Source organism: Canis lupus, chromosome 3 (assembly GCF_048164855.1).
Source record: "Canis lupus baileyi chromosome 3, mCanLup2.hap1, whole genome shotgun sequence".
Taxonomy (NCBI): Eukaryota; Metazoa; Chordata; class Mammalia; order Carnivora; family Canidae; genus Canis; species Canis lupus.
The window spans coordinates 65,929,302-65,952,880 of NC_132840.1; the positions used below are offsets into that span (position 1 = coordinate 65,929,302).

At 39.1% G+C, this 23,579-nt stretch overlaps 2 long non-coding RNA genes across 3 annotated transcripts in view; one reads left to right on the top strand and one right to left on the bottom strand.

Moving 5' to 3' along the window:
- Nucleotides 1-23,579, bottom strand: part of LOC140630911 (uncharacterized) — an 85,865-nt gene that overhangs the window by 12,833 nt on the left and 49,453 nt on the right. For both annotated transcript variants that reach the window (XR_012028591.1, XR_012028590.1), the window contains exons 3-4: nt 12,898-12,987; nt 11,797-11,872 (exon numbers count right to left, since the gene is read on the bottom strand). This is a non-coding gene — a long non-coding RNA (uncharacterized lncRNA). The remainder of the gene's footprint in view (nt 1-11,796; nt 11,873-12,897; nt 12,988-23,579) is intronic.
- LOC140630912 (uncharacterized) overlaps nt 6,905-23,579 on the top strand; it is an 89,738-nt gene continuing 73,063 nt past the window's right edge. Inside the window, exons 1-3 of the long non-coding RNA XR_012028592.1 lie at nt 6,905-7,031; nt 9,724-9,797; nt 12,515-12,603. This is a non-coding gene — a long non-coding RNA (uncharacterized lncRNA). The remainder of the gene's footprint in view (nt 7,032-9,723; nt 9,798-12,514; nt 12,604-23,579) is intronic.

A 23,579-nucleotide genomic window follows, 5' to 3' on the forward strand; every position in this document is an offset into this window, starting at 1 on the left:
TCCTGGGATCAAGTCCCATGTCGGGCTCCCGGCATGGAGCCTGCTTCTCCCTCCTGTGTCTCTGCCTCTCTCTCTGTGTCTATCATGAATAAATAAATAAAATCTTTAAAAAAAATAAATAAAGAGTGCCTTGCCCTAAGGAAAGAGATTAGTCTCCACCACCATCTTTGGAGATTCATTTTCCATTTTGGGGCAGGGTGAGGGGCATCCATGACATCATTTGTTCATGATTTTGAGGAACCTTTGAAACCTTTGAACTATTTTAACTGCATGCCCAACAGCACATTTGACATCAAAGAACAGAGTGGCAAATTCTGAGTTCTTAACATTCTTTACTCATGAACTATGCATTCCCTGCTGATAACATTAGGAAATTTATTTTACTAAAGCAAAATTTCTGGAATTACTCCCTATTGCATCTTGTCTGTCCTTTTTTCTGCATAGGCTGAACATGAATATATGATTATACTTTCTCACACAATATAGTGCAAGTTCATATTTTAGATGGCAAAGTAGTGGGCTCTGTGACATGAAACCTCTATTCAGGTTTTGATTTCACCTCTATTTTAAAACTCTATCTGATGTTCAAAAATAAGTTTTTGTTTTTGTTATTGTATCTGTAGTATGATTTTAAACCAGCAGAAGAGTTCTTTTTCTTTGCCAGGTTTTTGACATAAAAATAAAGACACTATGGCTTTCATTAGGACTCATGACTTTAATTTACTTGTTTAGGGTCTTCTCAGAGCAGTTAACCAGTTAAGAGGATGGCTTTGGGGATAGTATGGCAGGCTTATACCACAAGAGCCTGAGTTTCCTTTTGTGAAACAGGGATAATAGTTAATTCTGCAAGGCTTAAATGAAGCGGCTAGCTAAGAAATACACCTAGCATGCAGTGAGTACTCTATGAATATTAGCCATGGTTATATCGTCCCAGCAGTATTTTATAAGTACCCTATTGGTTATAGCATGTGTCCTATAATGCTCACACATCATGGAATTTTTAGGAAGACAGGCAGCCCATCATTGCTAACACTGTGTAATCAAGGTAAACCCTAATCTTCAAAACACTCTCTCTCTCTCTCTATATATATATATAACACTTACTATTTTTAAAGCATTCACCTCCTCATCTGCTTTACTTAACCATTTATATGGCCTGCAAAGGCACATCTAGTTTTCCATTCCACCAAGAAGTGGTTCTTCAAGAAACGGAGGAAGGTTCTCAAGCTTACAATCTCAAACATGGAAGACCTTGAACTAGAACTTCAGTTCTTTTGAGTCTAAATTTTCCCATCACATCTCACTTATTTTGTCTAATTCAAAAATTCACATTCCTTGAAAGTGAAGAATTTGAGTCTAATAAAAACATCCCCATTTTTTCAGTGACCTCCTTTTTAACATGCCTCACCGAAGAGTGGAGATACACAGACTATGTCTCTCAGGATTTACTCTGATTGCGCTGCCTGAGATGTACTCTTCTGTACAAATATCTCAGTTATTCTGTCTTCCAAGACACAGCTCAGTGCTCATATCTTCTTGATCACTCTTGCCTGTTCTTTTGTCTGTCCAACTCTCTGAACATTTATCCTATCCTCCTTTTTATTGTTAGTTACCTTTTTATATGCATGCCTATTTCTTCAATGTGACCATTAACATCCTTATGCAGAGGGACCATAGCATAGCACAGTACAGTTATTTGATGATGAAGACTGTGATAATGATAGTGATAATGATTACAATACCTACTGTAATCTCTCCAAGTAACCTTTTTGATGGTTTGTGCCCTATGGCAGTGACCTTGGCAAGCCATCATCAATTGGTCACCAATTGGTCACCTGTTCACTTGTATTCATTCATTTGACCAATATTTTCTGAGACTATATACTAGACCCTATCTACTTTCTAAGGTTATAAAGACAAAGAAGGTCTGAACTCAGGGACTTGCATTCTAATGGAAGAGACAGACTTAAAAGCAAATATGCAAGGTGGTATTATATATATTTCAAGTGCTAGAATAGTAATACTACTAGGATGGCAAAAATGAGGGAAAGATTTCTAAGTTATTAATGAGGGGAGAGATGGGTTCAAGAAAAACTTGAAGAGAAGAGAAGAGATAGAGAAGAGATGTGGTTCAGAGAAGAGCAAGTCCTAGAAAATGAGTAGGTGGGACAAGCTTACTTACATCTGTTTTTTTTTTTTTTTCCCCCTGCTATTGGCAGCTAGTACATCCCAAGGCATGACAAGACCACTAGTTTAAAGTGCCTGGAGCTAAAACAGAACTGGAGATTTTGACCTTCAACAACTGAGTAGAAGGTAATGACATGATCTAATTTAAAGAAATAAATTACCCGTTATTTGGAGAAGTTGACTGTGAGATGACCCAGAATTATATTAAGATCATTGTGGCCTGCTTATTCAGAAGAACAAGCCACTCTGTGGGATTCTAAAGAGCTCATTAAGAAAAACAGACTTGCTCTGTCTTTGAGACTTTCACAGAAATGGTGTGTAGATATGTCTCATTGTACAGTAGTAGGCAAAATCTCAATGTAACATATTTTACTCAGTATGTGGTACCCTGTGCCAGGTACCATTATAGGAGCTGAGACTATAGGAATGAATAAAGTAGAAACAAATTATTTCATTCCTGAAGCTTACATTCTAGTGGGAGGAAATCAGTAGTAAGCAAATAAGTAAATGATTTAGTGCATTAGGAAAAGAAAGTGTTATGGAGAAAAATAAAGTGGGGAAGGGCGGTAGGGAGTATTGAGTGGGGCGAGTAAGCAAGTTGCAATTTTTATTTTATTTTTAAATAATTTTATTTATTTATTCATGAGAGACACACACACACACAGAGGCAGAGACACAGGCAGAAGGAGAGGCAGGCTCCATGCAGGGAGCCTGACGTGGGACTCGATCCTGGGTCTCCAGGATCACACCCTGGGCTTCAGGCGGCGCTAAACTGCTGGACCACCGGGGCTGCCCGCAAGTTGCAATTTTTAATTGACTGATTTGAAGAGGTCTCACTCAAAAGGAGGCAATCAAGCCAAAATATGAAAGAGATGAGGGCCCAAGCAATGTAAATGGGAGAAGGGAATTCTAGGCTAAATAAACAACAGTATGTGCAAATGCCCTGGGGTAGGACTATGCCTGGTCCATTAAGGAACATCAAGGAGCCAATGTGGCAGGAATGGAATAAGTGAGGGGAAGGACATGAGGTTAGCAAGGTAATTAGGAGACAGATTATGTAGGGCTTTTATCTTTTTTGAGTATGTTGTCTTTAACTCTGAATAACATGGGGAGGCATTGGAACTTTAAAGCATGATCTGTCTTTTGTTTCAGTGGAATAATGTAAGCCGCTGTATTGAATATATTCTCTCAGAGAGCAAGGGGCAGAATTAGAAAGAATAGTTAGGAGAGGGCAGTCCCGGTGGCTCAGCGGTTTGGTGCCCCCTTCGGCTCAGTGCGTGATCCTGAAGATCCGGAATCGAGTACTACATCGGACTCCCTGCATGGAGCCTGCTTCTCCCTCTGCCTCTCTCTCTCTGTGTCTCTCATGAATGAATAAATAAAATCTTAAAAAAAAAAATAGGAGATGTTTCTTGATAATCCAGGTAAGAAATAATGTGGCTGGGTCCATGATGGTAGCAGAGATATGTATAATGACAATAGGTCAGAATCTAAACACAATTTGAATATAAAGTAAACAGGATTTGCTGATGGTGAGATATATTGTAGGAGACAAAATAAAAAGTAAAAAATGCTTTTGATCTCATCTGTTTGCCATTAACTGAGATGGGGAGGAATAGGGGAGAAGCAAGTTCTGAAGTAAGATCAAGTTTTGGACATACTGTATATGAGATATTTACTGGACATTTAAGTAGAAATGTTGAATAGCAATCAAATGTATGAAGCAAGGAATTAGGGGAAAAATCATGTTACAGATCCAAATTTTTGAGTCATTGGCACATAGATGGTATCTAAAGTCATAAGACAGGATGAGATCACCAATGAAACCAGTTGAAATACAGAAGAAAATCCTGGGGTACCCAGATTAGGGGCTGTGAATATGAAAGGAGCCAGCAAGAAGTCTAAGAAAGAGTAGCCATTAAGGCAGGAAGAAAGATATGTGGAACGTGTGCTATGCTGGAAGCCAAGCAAAAGAGGTTACAGAAGGATGTATCCAATATTATATCCAATATTTCAGTAGATCAAGATGAATGAGAAGGGAGAACAATCACAATCACGGCACTTAGCAACATTGTAATCATTGGTGACTTGATAGAAACACTTTTCAGTGTGGAGTGATGGTGAAGAAAACCTAACTAGACTGGATTTAAAAGAGAATGAGGACAGAGAAATTGGATACAGCAAATATAGACAACTTTTAAATGAGTTTTCTTTAAAGTAATCAGAGAATGGAGCTAAGGTTAGGGAATATAGTGTATTTCGTTTGTTTGTTTGTAAGGGGATATAATATTATAACCCTAAAATCTGTATGACCCCGTATCCTTATTGGAAGAATGAAACTATATTCCAGAGTAGGGACAGACCAAAATCTGGGTACCTATATCACTATGCTTCCCCTGTAAAAGACTAAAAGTTCTAAGAGATTGAATTCTTTCAGAAGAATTTTTCACCTTAATTTAACTGACATAGCAATCAGAAGAGTTTGACTTAAAGTAAACCAAATTGTAAAATCATAAGCCTTAAAGCTGACAACCAAAGTTAGGATTCAACAGTGATACCCCTGGTTGATTTCACTCTTAGAAGAACATTGGCAGCCTAATGACAACTTTGAAACAATAAAGATTTGGTGACCAAGCTATGAAATTTTGATCACATCAGTCTTCGCATTTAATTTAAGGATTATGCTTGGGAGAATCACAAAATATGGGAGTAAAAGCAGCTTTGAAGAGGATTTAATTTAATGTGCATCTTTTATCAATTGGTCACTTGAACCCCCAAAGAATAAAATGACTTAACTGAAATCACAAAGCCAGTAAAACAGAGCTGGGACCAGACCCTGGCTCTTATGATCCCCGCAGGGGCCCGGTGCTATGTCTCAGGCTCATTTCACCTGGGAGAGTGCTCTGCTGATGCCTAAGTGGCCTGTGTATCAGTTTATATGGCAATTTTCCATGAAGAACAGACATGATTAGAAAAAGCTGCTAATTTAGCTGGTAAATGCTGAAGTCAACACTTTGTTGATTGCTTTCCCTGGCAGTCAGCAGCTAAAATAAAGAATTAATGCCCCAAAGCTGTCTCATTCATATGTATTTATAGAGCACCTTCTGTATGCCAAGCATCATGCAGACCTCTAAGAGGGATATGATGAATTCTGTGCTTTCTTAGGGCTTATGTCATTTCCAGAGAGGAGAGGGAGAAAGGCGACTGACAATTTCTGGGCTGGGCACCTTTATGAATAATCCCTTCTTAAATTTCAGCATAGCCACATGGGGTGGGAATGGTCATTCCCTTCTTACAGGTACATAAAACTGGGGGTAAGCAAGGTTAATCATGTTGCTCAAAAAGAGCTATTCTGGACACACATTGCTGACTGTGGAGATCGTGTTTTCTTCGTGCACACCCAGTGGGCAACTGGAATCTGATATTTTACATACATGGTAAGGGGCTCTTTCATGTGGGAAACTACATTTTTGAGGGCCTAGAAAGAAGATTGAGGAAAAGATTCTAACAACTCAAGAGAAACTTGCATGTGGCTTGAACCAGTAACTCAAAGAAGGGGTGATGTGCTGTCCTTTTCTGTCTGGTAGGGGAGGGGTAGGGAAGAGGGCCTGGGAAGTCCCTGCAATTAGTTACTCAGACTTGCATTATTCTAACACAGGAAACTGACTAATTTTCATGATGCCCCAACACTAGATGAGAATTTCTTAACAAGCAGGTTACAAATTTTAATGTTTAGAGTTAGTGACCAGTCATGTTGTTCTATCTTTGGAAAAGTTGAGTTTCAATAACTTGAGGGACAGTAGATTTAAATAAATGGGTATTAAGTATAGTGGCAGAAAACATATATCTAGGAGTTGGGATACGTAGATTTTAGTCCTAAATCTGCCTCTTCCTGGCTCTGAAACTAGTGGCAAATCACTTTGGTAAGACTCCCAGGGTCCTACTTTGCTCATCTTTATTTTTTTTTTTAATTTTTTTTAATTTATTTATTATAGTCACAGAGAGAGAGAGAGAGAGAGAGAGAGAGAGAGAGGCAGAGACACAGGCAGAGGGAGAAGCAGGCTCCATGCACCGGGAGCCCGACGTGGGATTCGATCCCGGGTCTCCAGGATCGTGCCCTGGGCCAAAGGCAGGCGCCAAACCGCTGCGCCACCCAGGGATTCCCTCATCTTTAAAATGAACATAATGATGAGTGCTACTGGACATGATTCTTGAGAACAACTGAGATATGTAAAAGTGCTTTATAAACTCGAATATTGGAGTGACTGGGTGGCTCAGTTGGTTAAGCATCTGCCTTCAGCTCAGGTCATGATCTCAGGGTCCTGGGATCGAGCCCTATGTTGGGCTCCCTGCTGAGCAGGGAGCCTGCTTCTCCCTCTTCCTCTTTGTCTGCTATTCTTTCTCTCTCTGTGTCTGTCAAATAAATAAATAAAATCTTTTAAAAAAAACCCTCTAGAACACCAGTACAGATCTCAGTTATCATCATTTTATAAGTATTCTTAAATTTCTGATTGCAGTATAAGGTATTTTGAACATATGAGGGTTATTCAGGAATATTTAGTCATCTCTGCTGGTCCTTCTGAGAGTCTTTGCTTTTGAGTGACATAGAATTGCAAGATCCATTATATCTCTTGGGCCACTTCAAAGAATCCCTGGCTCTCAGAAGTTCTAGAGCCCTTGGAGGAAACAATGAATCTTGGAGTACCTTGGACTCCAGCCAAATTCCCAGGTGCTCTCCCGTGCCAGACCTCACAGTGGACATGGGATTATATAGGCTTTAGAAATGTGATAGTTTTTGGTGGTGCTGTGTGTTGATCATCAAAATCACACTGAAAATGAAAAATGTAGGCATTCTTTTTTTATTATTTATTTATTCATGAGAGACACACAGAGAGAGGCAGAGACATAGGCAGAGAAAAAAAGCAGGCTCCTCACAGGGAGCCCGATGTGGGACTGGATCCCGGGACTCCAGGATCACGCCCTGAGCCGAAGGCAGATGCCTAACTGCTGAGCCACGCAGGCGTCCCAATGTAGGCATTCTTAATGAAAATATATGCAACTATTAATGTGTTGAGCCTGGGTCACTGTACTTGATTATGTACTGTTGGTTCCTTGGAAATTTGGAATTTCCAATGTGTAACTGTTCCTAGCAACAGTTGTTCCTTGGAATTAATATGAAGGACGTGATTATTAGAAACATCCATCCTTGCATGGAAATCTATATCATTGGCTTATTTTGTGCAGAAATTTCATTTAAAATCTACAAAAGAAAAGATAGAAGGTGAAGTATTGTACTAGAAATGTGAGAAGATTTAATTAGAATTGTGGCTCACTTTTTCTTTTAAATTAAATGATTCCACATCTTTATTGTTTCCCACCTCATTATTGCATTCATGATGGCAATGGATGAAAGGTAAATTGTTCTGATTTAATGGGTTGAAGTTACTGCAGAGGGATTTGATAGTCAGAGTTCTTAGCTTTTGTAATTGAAATAGATTTGCACTAAAGATACACTGTTAACAATTTAAATAAAATGTTTTTTATCAGCTAAGAACAATTTTCATGGGACAAATTTAAGTCTGTACCTTTCTGACTTTGTGGGCAAAGAATTTGATTAAAATTGACCAGCTAAGTGTGACTGCCCTTTAGAGCAATGGAACATTCTAATGAAAAACCCATTTGCTGGGGACCATGTACTGGTGAGCTGTAGCTGACTGGAGTCACTGTGTGGTTTTGGCTGAGGAGCTGTTCTCTCTGTGAAAAGGAGAAGAGGGAGGCAGTAATAACTTGCATGGGCCAAAGTTGGCCAGATGAGATTGCAGTCACCTTGGTCGGGAATTGCTTGATTACAAGCAAGAGAAATCTGTTCAAAAGTGCTTTAATATAAATGAGACACCAATTGCTAAGAAACAGGGTATCTTTCAAAGCAGGGAGTGTAATCAGCCTCATGGGAGGCTGAAACCAGAGCCTGGACAGCAGGTGGGAGCCCAGGCAGCCTGTTTGCTTGTCAACTTATTTCTACATCAGCCCTTAGATTCACATGGTCTCTTACCATTGCCTCTTTTGGCATATCTGATTCATTTTTTATCTCTCTAGACACCAGCTTTCTCTGGCTACTTGCACATGGGCCCAATGAAGCCATCCTAGACCAAGGTGATGGAGCCAAGTCCTTGAAGTCTTTTGCATTCTGATTCAATTTCTTAGAGTTTAAGGCCTACTTAATTCACTCTGAAACTGGTAGTATAGTCTGGCCTTCAGGATCCCTGGAATTCTAAGTGAGTACCAGAAGTCCAGGGAGATGCTCTGAGGGCTGGGCCCCAACATATCGGCATGGCTTGGTAGGGAGGAATCTGAGAAAAATTGAAAAGTTAACACGTGCTCTTGTCTTTCTCCATGGTTTCCATCTGAGTGCCATCACCCCACTGGGGGCATCTGCTGCCCTCACACTGCCTCCTCTGATCCCCATGTTCTCTCTTTCTATAGACTCATTTCAATGATCTTCATTGGTTTTTACCTTCTCAGCTATGACCTCTCATTTATTCAGCTGTGATCTGACACCATCTAACAAACATAGAGTCCTCCACAATTTACAAAGAATACTTGTTTTCAAAAGTGTTGACTCAAATGATGAGAATGCCAGATGCAAGACAGGAGTCATGTGAGGCCAGAAGAGTCTTGACATAAATGTGAAGTCAGAAATATTTGGATTTGAATCCCACTTCTGTTACTTTTAGTTGTGAGAACTTAAACTTGGATGGCATCTCTGCTCTAGCATGTTCAATCATTTCATTTCTACTTACTGCACAGAGTTACCATAAGCATTGAATGAGGTAAAGTGGAGGCCTGGGTGGCTCAGTGGTTGAGCGTCTGCCTTTGGCTCAGGGCGTGATCCTGGAGTCCAGGGATTGAGTCCCACATCAGGCTTCCTGCATGAAGCCTGCTTCTCCCTCTGCCTACGTCTCTGCCTCTCTCTGTGTCTCTCATAAACAAACAAACGAATGAATGAATAAATAAATAAATAAATTCTTTTAAAAAAAGAATTAGGTAAAATATGCAGGTATATTAAGTACCCAGATTTGCTAGGTTTTCAATAAGTGATAACCCCTCAATCTTCTCCGTTCCCCGTGCCCTTCACTCACATCTCATTACAAGAATGGTCACTTTTTAGAGTGAGCTCAACACCTGGTGGGAACGTTTAGAAACTCTACGGCTTCTCCTTCCAAGGCAGGTAATTTCCCTTCCGTATGCACAGATTGGAGACAGGCTATCACACTCTTCCAGTGAAAGGTTGGTTACAACGTCCAAGACAAAAGGTTCCAAAGCAAAGAGCCATTTCAGATCTAAAAGGTGTCTGTGGGCATCATGGACCAAGGAAAAGATGGGGACACATTTCTAGTGATACCACCTTTTAACCCTGGAAGCTCCTTTTTAAGATAACTGTATTAACGTTATATATATAACTCAGGTATATACCCAAACATAGCCATAGTCATGAAAATAATAATCTTATGAACAAGTGCTGCATTTTTGCCACAGGTCCTATATCTACCATATCAAGGGTAGCATTTCATCTCATGCAAAACCCTCGGAGTCATTATCCCACTTTACAGGTAAGGAAGGAAGACTTAGATCTGTTCAGTAACCTGTCTGAAGTTTGAGTGTATTAAAAGATATAGGGATTCCAACTGCAAAAATGATGCTTCTAACCCACTTACAGCATGTTGCTGTGTGCTCCACTGTTTCGCGTGTTGCTCTCATTGTCCTCAGCCCCAATCACAGCGCTCACCAAGTCACCTGGGAGGTCCAGTTCCCCATGAACCCTAGCCCCGCTGGGCTGCATGGAGAAACTGCAGCCCCATAGCTGAGATCCACACCCCATCCATCTCATAGATGTAGAACTCTTGCCACTAACAGGCATACTGAAATTCTGTTACAAATGCAGAATTTCACCCCAGATGTACTGAATAAGAACTGGCATTTTAAAAAGCTTCCCAGGTGGTTTCTGTGCATACTAAAGTTTGAGAAACACTGATCTGGTGTGTGAACCACAGTGGATGCAGATTATCTTAATTGCTTGGGTATTTTTCAACGTGTTAATCTCCTTTCTGCATTAGCTCTAATGTTTGATCCCTGTTGGGAATCTCTGTCATGGAGCTTTTCACCTCCCTCTCCTTTCCTAGCTTTATTCAATAGCAGTTTCTTCATTGATTGAGGGGATTTGGGAACTAGGACAGAATTTAGTTTTGAGGGGAGTCTTTTGTCCCACCCCAAAGAGAAGGCACCGCTCAGGTCCTCTACCACAGAGGTCAGGCCCCCTGACTGGGAAAGAAAGCATTCACAGCTCAGAAGAATGAAGAGATGTCTTAACTGGCTTGCTGAATTTGAGCCTTCTCTCTTCTGTTCTCCTTTCCACTTCGGGCTTGAATACAATTACAGTTGCAGGCATGACACTTGTCCATCTCTAGGTGAGACGTGCTAAAGATGTCAGCGGCTGTGCACCGAGTTGGCTGCTTTCAGAACATTTCTGTCTTATTTTTAAGAGCAAAGAGAACCAGAGAAGGGTAATTGATGCCTTTAAGGTAGTAACAGAGGGGCACTGGGTCCTTCACTCTGGCAAAACAGAGATTTCAAGTAATTCTTAATACGTGGCTTTTAAATTGCATGGAGGTTGGTGAAAATAGGTCAAGCTGTCCTTGGTGCTGGCCAATCAATTATAATAGATGACTTTTAAATCTTTTAAAAAATTCTACAATTTAGAGATGCAGCAGAACAGGAGAGCTTCCCAGACTCTCTCCATCTCCGTTCCTTTCACTGAAGCCTGGCTTAGAAGGCCCCAGGAAGGATGTGGAGACCCTATGAAGGCTGGCTCCCCGGCTGCTGACAGTAGAGCTCAGATAAGGAGGCTGGGAACCCTGGAAGAGGGAATTCTGAGAAATCTGACTATTGCCTCTCATGGCTTCACAGTAGTTCTTGGGGAGAAGACTTAGCCATCATTTGTACTACAAATCACTTTGTTCTTTGGTTATAAAACTAATACATGCTCATTATAGAGAATTTAGAAAACACAGAAAGATCCATAGAGGGAAATAAAAATTGCCTGTAATCCCACTAGCCGGAATAATTATTTATATTGGGTTATAGTTCTGTTCAGCTATACACATTTTCTTCCACTTCACATCTTCATGATCATTAATAAACGTTGTTAAAAATGTGACTTTAATGATTGCTTCATATAAATGTGCCCAGTCTTACTTATGCAAGATTACTAAATTGATCATTTTAGCTATTTCTAATTCTTAGCTATTAAAAATATCTGTTATGAATGCTCTCTAACACAGGTCTTTAACCATCTGTGATTAGCCCCTTGGAATACAATCCTAGGAGCAGGATTATAAAGTGAAAGATGTAATTCATTTTAAAGTTTTGGATACATATTGCCTATTCGCTCCCTGGAAAGGTTGCTTCCAGTTTGCAGCTTATTAGTACCTATTGTGACCTTTTCAGATAAAGTCGTCAGTATGCTTTGACTCATAAATAATAATAACAACAGCTAATTCAAAGTGATTTAAACAGAAAGGAGATTTAGTGGTTTAAGTAAATGGATGATACCTTCCTTGTTTCTTCCCTGTGTTAGTTTTATCCTCAGTCTGAGATGGCTGCTGGCAAAGTGCTGCTGCTTTTATACCTAGAGGAGAAAGACAGTTCAGTCCCACAACTACAGATAAAAGCCATTCTGATTGGCCAGGAAAGGCTAGGATTACCAGGCTAGGGTAATTCTGTTACCTGATGGATGCTACCACTGAGCACCCTAGGAAGGGAGGCAGCCAAGTGAAGTCAGGCCCACCCTTGCCATACTGTTGCTCACAACAGCAAATGTATGTCATGCATGTTGGCAAGGCAACCACTATAGTCTTTATATCCTGTTAAATATTGTCAGTTTAAAAGCTTTACTAACATGATAGGCAAAAGTGATATTCCACTGCTATTTTACTTTGCATTTCTTTGATAATAATCAAAGAAAGCTTTAGTTTATTTTAAAAACTATTTAATGGCCATTTGTATGTCTTCTTTGGTGAACTGCTTCTTCAGGCCCTTTTCTGAGATTTTCCTGGATTCAATCCTTTCACTTGGTGGCACCTGGGTGGCTCAGTCAATTAAGCTCCCGACTCTTGATTTCGGCTCAAGTCATGATCTCAGGGTTGTGAGATTGAAATCCATGCCAGGCTCCACACTGGGCAAGGAGCCTGCTGAAGATTCTCTCTTTCCCTCTGCTCCTTTCACCTCCTCTCTTAAAAAAAATTAAATAAAAATTCTATTCTCTTTACAGATTGTAAAATTGTATTTATGAGCTTGAACATGGAGAACAGTGGCTCTCATCCTGGTTGCACATTAAACTCATCTAGGGAATTTCAAAAGGTATGATGTCATTAACCACCTCCAAAGATACTGATTTAATTCATACAATGTATGTTTTAATCTCTCCCCTGGAGATTCTAAATTATACCCAGGATTGAGAAATGTTAACCTTTTGAAATGCCCTCTCTCAACACTCAAATCTACCTGTATCTCTTTCAAATCCGACTAAACTTTTATTCTTTTATAGATTACTCTGAAATCCTACAAAGATATCATAAATAGCTCACGTAAGATGAAGCACTTATTCAAACACTGGAAAAAAACAGAATGAGATGAATATTCATAACCACTTACTATACATAAGTCAAGCAATCAGCAGCTTCTCCAGCAGGGTCAGTGCAGCAGTGCTCAGACTTGCTGGAATCATTATTGGCCTCTTCCTTTCTGATTAAGGAGAAAAGGCAAAGATGTCCCCGAGAAACCAAAGCCAGAAACAGTATATTTGTAAACAGGGAGCTAAACAGGAACGTGTTCCTGTTGAAAAGCAGGAAAATATTTACCTCTTCTTTGGTTGTTTATGGCACTTTAGCTGTACTACAGAAACAAATGGTGTTATGCTTGGTTTATTCCCACTCCTAAAGAGTCCGAGGAAATGTGAGCAGACATTTCTTTTAACAAATGACAGTGCTTCTATTAAGCAGCTATTCTGCATGCATCTGCCTTCTCTAGGTTTGGGGAATAGCAGGGTACTTGTTATTCCCAGGATGTGTTAAGTCAATGAAATCAAATGAGAAACTTTGTTCCTTCCAACATTGTGCTGACAAATTGGTTGGATTTTTTTTTTTTTTAAATCAGAAACACCTCACTGCTTCAAATCATCAATCAGGAGAAATTGTTTCATAAATGTTCCTTTTCTTGGCTGTAACTAAGATATGCTTCCTCCTTCAGTGTTCAGAGGGCTATTAAGGTCTTTGAATACTAAGAGGAAAGCTAGCATTCCATCCCAGTGGTTCCTGCCATTGCCTCTAAGTATTTATTTGATAAATAATCATGTATACTTGAAATCTTACTTTATGCATCCATCCTTGATTGATTATCTTTAATTATCTCAGTCTTCTAATAGATGTATCCATAAGCAGTTTGCTAATGTTTTATTTATCAAATTATAAAAATATTTGGCATTTTAAACAAACACATAAACACCATCTGTGCAAACTGTTGCAACTATTACTAGAGGTAAGTACTCAGTAATGAAGCATGGTGACATTAACAAGTACTTTCATTGTCCTCAGGGACAATGACAAGGTGAATGTGTTTCAAAGGAAGGCAAGACAAGCATAGTCCGTCTAGAAACCCTCCCCTATATAAGACAGAACTTTGTGCTTTATACATTTTAACTCAGACTTGCATACCTGCTTGTCCTAAAGGTATAATGGAAATGCCTAAAGGAGTTTATTATTCTAGTAGCCTAATTTTACCTACCAAGCCCAGAGCAGTATGCAGTTAATGAAAGGAAGTCTTTTTTTTTTTCTTGCTTCCTTGAGAGTTAATAATACAAAAATGCAGATTTTTGAAAAATATAATCAGTCCCTGAGGAGATTGCTCCCATCTTTACAATTTGCAAATCCAGCAAAGTGCAGCAAACTGTGCAGTTTAGCAATCAGTGAAGAATCCCAGCCCTCAAAGAGGCAACATAGTTTATTACTTTCTGAAAATTCAAATGTCCAAGCCCTGGGAAAGATATGGCTAAGATTTTTCTTGTCTGGCAGACAAGAGGAAAAGATAGGCAGTAGCCTAGGTGATACTCAATATAATATTTTCTTGAAGTGGAAGGCAAAAATAAACAAAATTCTAGAATAGACTCTTGTACCTATGACCCAAAAGATACTGAAAGAGCCTCTGGCTATTTTTGGAAGCACTTCTGTTCCTACCCTGTTTTCCTAGACAGATGCCTTCCCTTCTTATACATGCCCACTGTCCTCTTTTAAGTAGAGGAGTACAGCAGAAAGAGCAAGGGCTTATGAGCCAAAGAGGACTTTGTACAAATATCCATCACAGACACACTGTGTGACCTTGAAAAAGTTATTGACCTATTTCTTTCTTTGTGATATTGATACAATTCATCAACTTTATTCAGATTTCACCAGTTTTATATGCACTCACATGTGTGTGTGCATGTAGCTTCATGTAATCATCACAAGAGTCAAGACCCAAAACATTTCCAATCATAAAGAATCCTTGTGCCACTGATTTATATAGCTAAATCCATCCCAATCCCTAACTCTTTACAACCACTACCCTAACTCCATACAACACTACTCCATAATTGTCATTTCAAGAATGTTAAAGAGATGGAATCCTATACTAGGTAACTTTTTGAGATAGGCTTTATTTTTTTGAGATAGACTTTATTAACTCAGCATAATTTTCTTAAGAGATAGCAAACCTGTGTCTATTAATAGCTCATTCCTTTTTATTGCTGAATAGTATTCTGCAGATCAAATGTTTTCTTTCCATTTCTTATTTTTAATTTTCTTTTTCTTTAATTCTAGCATAATGAACATACAGTGTTATATTAGTTTCAGGTGTAACAACATAGTGATTCAACAATTCTATACATCATCCAAGTGCTCATCATGACAAGTGCCCTCCTTCATTCTCATCACTAATTTCACCCAGCTCCCCACTGGTAACCCTCAGTATGTTCTCTGTAGTTAAGAATCTGTTTCTTGGTTTCTCTCTTTATCTCTTTCCGTTTTTCCATTGCTTATTTGTTTTGTTTCTTAAATTATACATATGAGTGAAATCATGTATTTGTCTTTATCTGGCTGACTTATTTCTCTTAGCATTATACTGTCTAGCTCCACCCATGTTGTTGCAAATGGCAAGATTTCTTTTTATATATGTGTGTATATATATACATATACACACACACCAGATTATCTATTGTGCATGTGTATCTCACATTTTCTTTGTCCATTTATCTATTGATGGACACAGAAATAAATCCACAATTATATGATCAATTAATATTTGACAAGCAAGAAAGAATATCCGATGGAAAAAAGACAAGCTCTTCAAGAAACAGTGTTGGAAAAACAGGTCAACTACATGCAAAAGAATGAAGCTGGACCACTTTCCTACATCATACACAAAAATAAACTCAAAATGGATTAAAGACCCAAATGTGAGACCTGAAACCATAAAAATCCTAGAAGAGAGCAGAGGCAGTGATGTCTCTGACATTGGCTGTAGCAACATTTTCCTAGATATGTCTCCTGAAGCAAGGGAAATAAAAGCAAAAATAAACTGTTGGGACTACACCAAAATAAAAGGCTTCTACACAGCAAAGGAAACAACCAACAAAATGAAAAGGCAGCCTACTGAATGGGAGAAGATATTTGCAAATGACATGTCTGATAAAGGGTTAGTATACAAAATATATAAAGAACTTCTAAAACTCAACCCAAAAAAACAAATAATCCAACGAAAAATGGGCAGAAGACATGAAGAGTCATTTCTCCAAAGATGACACCCAGATAACCAACAGGCACATAAAAAGTTGCTCAACATCACATATCATCGGGAAAATGTAAATCAAAACCACAATGAGATGTCACCTTACATCTGTCAGAATGGCTAAAATTAACAACATCGGAAACAACAGGTGTTGGTGGGGATGTGGAGAAAGGGGAAGTCTCTTGTGCTATTGATGGGAATGAAAACTGGTGCAGCCACTGGAGACCAGTATGGAGTTCCTCAAAAAATTAAAAATATGATCCAATAATTACACTAATGGGTATTTAACCAAAGAATGTGAAAACATCAAGTTAAAAAGATATGTGTGTGCACTCCTATGTTTGTAGCAGCATTATTTACAATAGTTGTTATTGATCTTTTTATTTTTTATGTAAAGGGAGGGAGGAGAAGAGCAGAGGGGGAGGGAGAGAGAGAATCCTAAGCAAGCTCCATGTCCAGTGCAGAGCCTGACACAGACCTCGATCTCACAACCCTGAGATCATGACCTAAGCAGAAATTAAGAGTCAGACACTTAACTGACTGAGCCACCCAGGCACCCGATATTGACCTTTTAGACTCAGTTTTCTCAACAGAAAGATTGGCCTAAATAAAAGTAGGAGCTCAAACAATATAAAGGAAAGATGGGAGGGAGAGGAAGAGATAGAGACAGACAGAGATGGGAAAGAGAAGAGAGAAGGGGAATAGAGAGAAGCTGGAGGAAGAATGGGAGGGAAGTAGGAATATGGATGTTATTAGCATTGAATGAAATAATTTCTTAACCAACCTTAGTTTCTTATCCATTCTCTTTTCCTTCAGCTTCTCCCAGTTCATCTCCCTTTACTTTCTGCTCAGAGCACCAGCAACACCCAGTCAAAGCCTTTGATATAAGGACCATCCAGCTCTAGGGTTGCTGATGGACCTAACCATGTAGCCCATTTATAGCAGAGCATGGGGATGACATATGGCATTGGTCTGTTTGAGTCAGGTTAGTGTTACCTGAGGCTGCCTTCATTGAAGGTTGAACATCCCAAATACTATTGGAGCAGGCTGCTAGTAAACCATGTGCTGTTGTTAGACTTTTATTCAATTTCCCCTGTCCCAACTAAGGCTTATTTAAAAATTATCATTATTGTGCTCTACAGAGGAAGAAAAGTAAAACATAAAACCAAAAAAATCTCAGGGTTTTTTCTAGGAGTGGTGGGCATGGGGGAAAATAGGGTCAATAAAAGACATTAGCATTTGTTAAACGCTTACTAAGTGCTACTCAGTTTGTGATTTATATATCTTAGTTAATCATTATAACAATATCACAAGGTAGGTATGGCTATAGATCATCTCTTTTTACAGAGACAATGGAAGCACAGAGAGATTAAGAATTCTCAACTAGACCTTGAGCTAGGGAATGTGGAGCTGAAATTGAAACCCAGACACTCTTATTATAGAATTATTGAGCTTAATTTTATGCTGAGAGTGGGTATAGGCTTGGAGTTGAACAGACATGAGGTCAAGTATTGACCCTGCCATATGAGGGCCAAATGGCATTGATCTGCTACTTAAACTTTGTGAATCTTCTTTTGTAAAATGGAGATGCTAACAGAACTTTGCATCAGAGGTCTGGTTGAATGTTAAATGAGGTAATGCATGTAAAAACCCTTAGTATGGGACTTCAGATACAGAGTCATCTTTCTATAAGTGCTAGCTATGAATAGCCTCATTTTATGATCGAGGTGACATAAATAGCAACATTACTTTGTTTTAATTTGTTAATTTTTGTACATTCATCGGCACATAGGCACAATTGATGATGGTGCAACTGTTAAATACTTTTTAAGACACTAATTCTTACTTTGAAAAAATGCATATTCTGAAAATTTCTCCTGCATTCAGATGAAATGGTTTCTGCTATTATGGTAAACTCCTAAATAGGACTTAAAAATCATCCTGGAGAGAAGTGGACTGTGTACAATAATAAATTGCTACCCTATTATCCTGCTTTCTTAATACTATCTAATCCTTGTTGTTTGGTCTAGGTCATTAAGAAACTATATCTGTAGGGCTTAAAGGAAGGCAATGTTGTGGAAAAAAATTAGAGTTCAAAATTCAGATACTAAGATTCTTTTTGCTCACAAACTCAAGGCAAATACATGCTTTCTTTTCCCATGTTGGATATATTTGAGCACCGGCCACCTTTGATCTTTCTTTGAAAAGGGACATGCCACAAAATAATGGCTCCATGAGGAAACAACGTTAAAATGGTGCCAACTGTATCAAACCTAGTTTCATGACTATGTACCATTTATTGGCTCCGTGCTAGTAGATTGAGTAAAATGAGGGAAACAATTTAAGTACCTTTTCTGCCTTTTAATGATATGTTGAAAAGCATTTCCAATTCTCCTAAATGCCCCCAATCATCATACCTGAATAGTGTTTCAACTCTGCAATTTGAACCATTTCCTGAGCTGTTTCCGATCAATGTATATTGTTTTCACACCAGCTAATTCTAAAGAGTTCTAAGTAATTTTCATCTTTAGCAAAAAGGCCTGTAGGTAGGAAAAATGAAGGCTTCCAGGGGTGAAATACAGGTAAAGAGAGCCATGAAAGGGAAAAGAAAGTGAGGTCACTTAGGCCCCTGAACAGAGGCTGGGAAGGGGGCATCTTTGGGAAGAACACTGGGGTGGTTTTTCTAATTGCTAGCCCCATCCCCACCACTTTAAAGTGCCCATGACTCCCAGGAAGGGAAAAAACAGCATCTCTTTTCTCCCAAACCATGTGGAAACTAAAAAGATTCTTTGAAAAAAAGGTTGTCATGGTTTGAAGCATGCTTTTTTCATTTAATAGTGTTCAAACCAAAAAGAAGGAGGAGATAATGATCACACTGGATCTCTTTCCCACGTGCCAATGAAGTAAACACTTCTGTGTCATTTTTGATACTCATCAGAAACAGAAGGTAGTGACAGAAGATAAGAGAGGATGAGAGAGGAGGGGGAGGGGAAGTAGAGGCATGGAAGGAGGAGAGAAAGAGACTGGTCAAAGGGATGATCATGGTTGAAATCCCTACTTTGCCTGATGGATTTTTTCAGAGGCTATTCTATCCCATAGATTACATAAGCCTCCAAAAGGCCACTGCACTGTGTTACCAGCCATGACACAGCCTTGGGCCAGTTCTGGAAATGGTTACATGCACTTTAGTGTCCTCCCAAGAAAATCAAGGTGACTGGACTCTATGCGTGTTATTTGTAGAGACTTAATTTTAAGCACAAACTGAAGAATCAATGGTTATTTGCTACTTGCAAACAAGTCATATATGTAGGGACACATTCAGAACAGAACCAGTGGTACTATTCTTAGTAAAGAATTCTTAGGAAAGTCATCTCTTGTATTTATCAGAGAGAACGTGTGATGGCCAGACACACACATGGACAAAGACATTCAGGTCCTGGGCTTTTCTAGAGAAGAAAGAGAGAGAGAGAGAGAGAGAGAGAGAGAGATGATGTGACGGGCAGCCATAGAAACATTCCTCACCCAATACATCGAGGGCTTGAAGGACTCCTGTAAGTCTGGAAACTCCAATTTAAGGTGAAGGAAACTACATTCTGAATCAGAAATGATTTGTCCGATGTCAAAGGTGAATGTTTATTGTCTGGCATAAATAGTAAAAAACCCTGGTTTCTCAATCAGTCATTTTTTTAAAAATCACCCTCTGTTGCTTCTCAAAGAGCTAGGAGATCTGGGCCCCCATGTCTTTCTGCCAGTGTTAAGGACACGTGACTGCTCTGCCCCCATCACCGTCTTTCTGAGGCATCCCTAGCCTGCCCACTCCACACACAAGACCCACGAATACCCAATTTGGTCAGTTTTTTTCTGTGCAATATTTTTGAGTCTTTGTAAATTGGCATTTGGATGAAGAGGAGAGGGTGTTTGGTGCTAACAAACAAAATTACCATAGCAAATGCCACAGCGTTTTCTAGAAATTAAAATCTAGTGCACTCAGAATACCTTGTCCATAGTCTTTCAAATAATGACAGTCACAGTGATTCTTTTTTACCATGTAAACATCTAGAATTCCTATCTCTTTCATGTTAGGAAGTTAAATGATTATTTCTTCCTGTCTCTTCCTGTCTCCATCCTTTGATTACCTCACTGTATCAAATCAATCATCCCTATTTTATTGTGTCCACTATATGGACTATCACCTGGCACCACTTGTTACCTGCTCCCTTCAGGACAGAGGAAAAGCAATGTAACTCTGGACCTGCAGATCCAGAAATTCTTCCAGCATCTTCCCCATGGCCTGCCTAGGGGATTTCATTCACTGATTTTGCTAACTAGTGTCTGTATCTTACAGGTGCAGGAGGTTACCAAAACCAAAAAATAAATATGCTCCCTGTCCCCAGAGAGCTTTTAGCTCAAAGGAGAAGACAGATCCCTGTAGTATCAAGATCACCTGTGGCCCTGTTAGAAATGAGACTCTCACATGCATTTCATTGAATCAGAATCTGCATTTTAATGAGATTCCTGGGTGATTCCAATGCACATTAAAGTTTTGGGAGCTCTGATATCGACATCAGATAAGGAACTATAATGCAGCATGGCCTTTACCAATAACTGGGAAAATAAAAGATATTTGCTGTAGAAGCACACAGATGGGCACTTAACTCAGATTTGATGAGTCAAAGAGGACTACTGAAGCTGAAATCTGAAGGACACATTTATGTGCATATGTGTTAGGGAGGGGTAGTTAGGGAATACGGAGTGATTTGTTAGAATATGTCAGGTGCTGCTACAGTAACTAACAACCCCAAATTTTAGTGGCTTGAAAATATCAACAATTTCTTTCCCTCTCATTGTACTTATTTATTGTGGACCAAACTCAAAAACAAAACTGAAGGGAGACTCCACCTCTGCTTTTATGTTCTCTGAGACACAAGCAAAGGAATACAGTGACTTACACACTGGCTCTTCAGTCATCAGCCCAGGAGCAGTGCAAGATACTTCTGTGTAAATTCCATTAGCCAAATAGATTGACATGGCCATGACTAATTATAAGGGGGCAGGAAAATATAACCATGCCATGTTTGGATGGGGAAAGAGCTAGAATACTGGTAAACAATCCTTATGACTGCTATGATGGAAATAACCATTAAGGAAGTATTTCAGAAAAAGGAAGTAGTGTGTCCAAGAGACAACAGAGAGCAAAAACTATTCTAGGCTCTGATTGAACTTTTGAGGTTCAGAATGGGGTTCAAAAGGAAGAATTATAAAAGGTAAAGCTTGAGAATTAGGGCAGGAGAAGATTACTCAGAGCCTCATAAGCTCTATTAAATAACTTAGAATTTTATCTTAAAAGGTATGAGGAATCCCTGGAAGATTTTAAAGTTCATAGCAATGCCATCAGATCAGCATTTGAGAAGATCACTCTGGAGGGAATACTCTGGAGGGAAACAGGAATAGATTCATTCATTCATTTATCAAATATAATACCAGGAGTCAGGCACTGTGTTGGGTTGAGGAAGAAATGAAAACATATCAGATCCTTGACTTTGGACCATGAAATACAGTAGTTGCAGGGAGAACATTTAGCAGTACCCAGGCAAGCAGTAAGAATGCCCTAGACTAAGGTAGGAAGATATTGGAGATGGGGGTAGAGAGAAGTGGGCATATCTGAGAAAAAGCTATTGGGTATGGGTGGTAAAGGAGGGGGAGAATTCTATAAAAAGATTTTTCCTATGATTTAGGCTACAGGGTGGATGGTGATGTCATTTACTGAGATGGGGAACACTGCTGAAGGAGTAGACATGGGCAGGAAAGAAGTTGGATGAGTTCCATTGGGTCCCAGTGTTTGAGCTTATAACTTGGTTCCTGTTTTTATTTGTTTATATCAGCTGAATTTCATAATAATTTTATTTAAGTACTTAGTACATAATTTTTAGCTAACCTCTTGGATTTGGTGACTGGACATTGGAAATATTCTCTAGTTTGGACCCTGGCACTATGCTTTGGTATCCTATCCTTAGCTTTCCCCACAAGTTTCTGGATATTAAGTGAAGTTAGAGAAATTTGGAAGGCATTGGTATCACCTCACCCAGGAATGAGGAGGAGCTCATTCAGATAACTTTAGTAGTGCTCATTCAGTTCGAGGCTGTTATGGACTAAACGTTTGTGTACCCTCAAAATTCATATGTTGAAATCCTAACCCCCCAGTGTGATAGTATTTGGAACTGGGGCCTTTGGGAAGAGATTAGGTCAAGAGGGTGGAATCCTCATGAATGGGATTAGTGCCCTTATAGAAGAGACCCTGGTCCTCCTACTATGTAAGGGCACAGTAAGAAGAGGGCTGTGAACTAGGAAGTAGCTTCTCACTAGACACCAAAGCTGCCATTACTTTGATTTTGGACTTTCCATGCTCCACAACTGTGAGAAATAAATTTCTGTTGTTTATAAGCCACTTACCTATAGAATTTTGCTATAGAACCACAAACTAAAACAGAGACCTTTAAACCATCTATCTTATTCATGGATGTTTGTATTCCATTATGTAGTATTAAAAGCTAAGAGCCATATCAACATTTTCATGGCTTTGGATATCCAGGTGTAGGTGAGGATAGTGGATTAATGGGAATTTTTCTTCAGTGTTTCTGGGGGTTTATATGGCATATAGATCTCCTGGCATGGTTAATCCTCTTCCAGGTATACACGCTTGAGACCCTTATGCACATATGTCTGGGAAACATGGACAGTAATATACATATTGCAGAACAGTAATAATTAAGGTTGGAAAAATCCAAATATCCAGAAAAGGTAAAGTGTATGAAGAAATTTTGTATATTCATAAAACATTATATCTATAGTAATGAACATTACCAAAATCACAGCTTTGATCAACATTATAGATAATTTTCACAAACATAATGCTAAGCAAGACAAGAAAAAATACACAAAGCTGCCATATTACTTAGGGATGCGTGCTTAAGTGGTATATCATAAAGAAAAGTAGCAATATGATTATCAAAAGTGTCAGGATAACCCTTACCTTTCTTTGGAGGGAAGTTTGGAATTGGGTAAGGGGGAGGCACCCAAGGGTTGAGAGCTTCTGGAGCTGCCAATGCTCTATTTCTTGAAGTTAATTGTTATACTTTAGGGGAGAGGAATTAACCTAAATTCTGTTTTAAAATTTTGATTGTGAATTCAGAGGTTAAATCTTGTCTTCATGTGGGTCCTAGAATCTCTATGTTCATCAAAAGAGAGAGAGAGATTTGTAGCAGTAGATTGAGCTGGAGAAAAGTGGACAAAGGAATTGGCAGATACTGGATTATAGAAACTGGTGAGAAGAGATTAATGAAATGGGGTCTTTTGACTAGCTTTGTTCTGGGGATGGGCACACTGCTCTTCCCCCTGAAATCCAAGGTCATATCTTTTTCTTTTCCCTTATTCTGCCAAAATGGGGCATCCTATAACTTGATTCTTTTCTTTAAATTTGGCTCAGTCACAGTGGTTTTGGGAGCCTTCCATTCATCAGA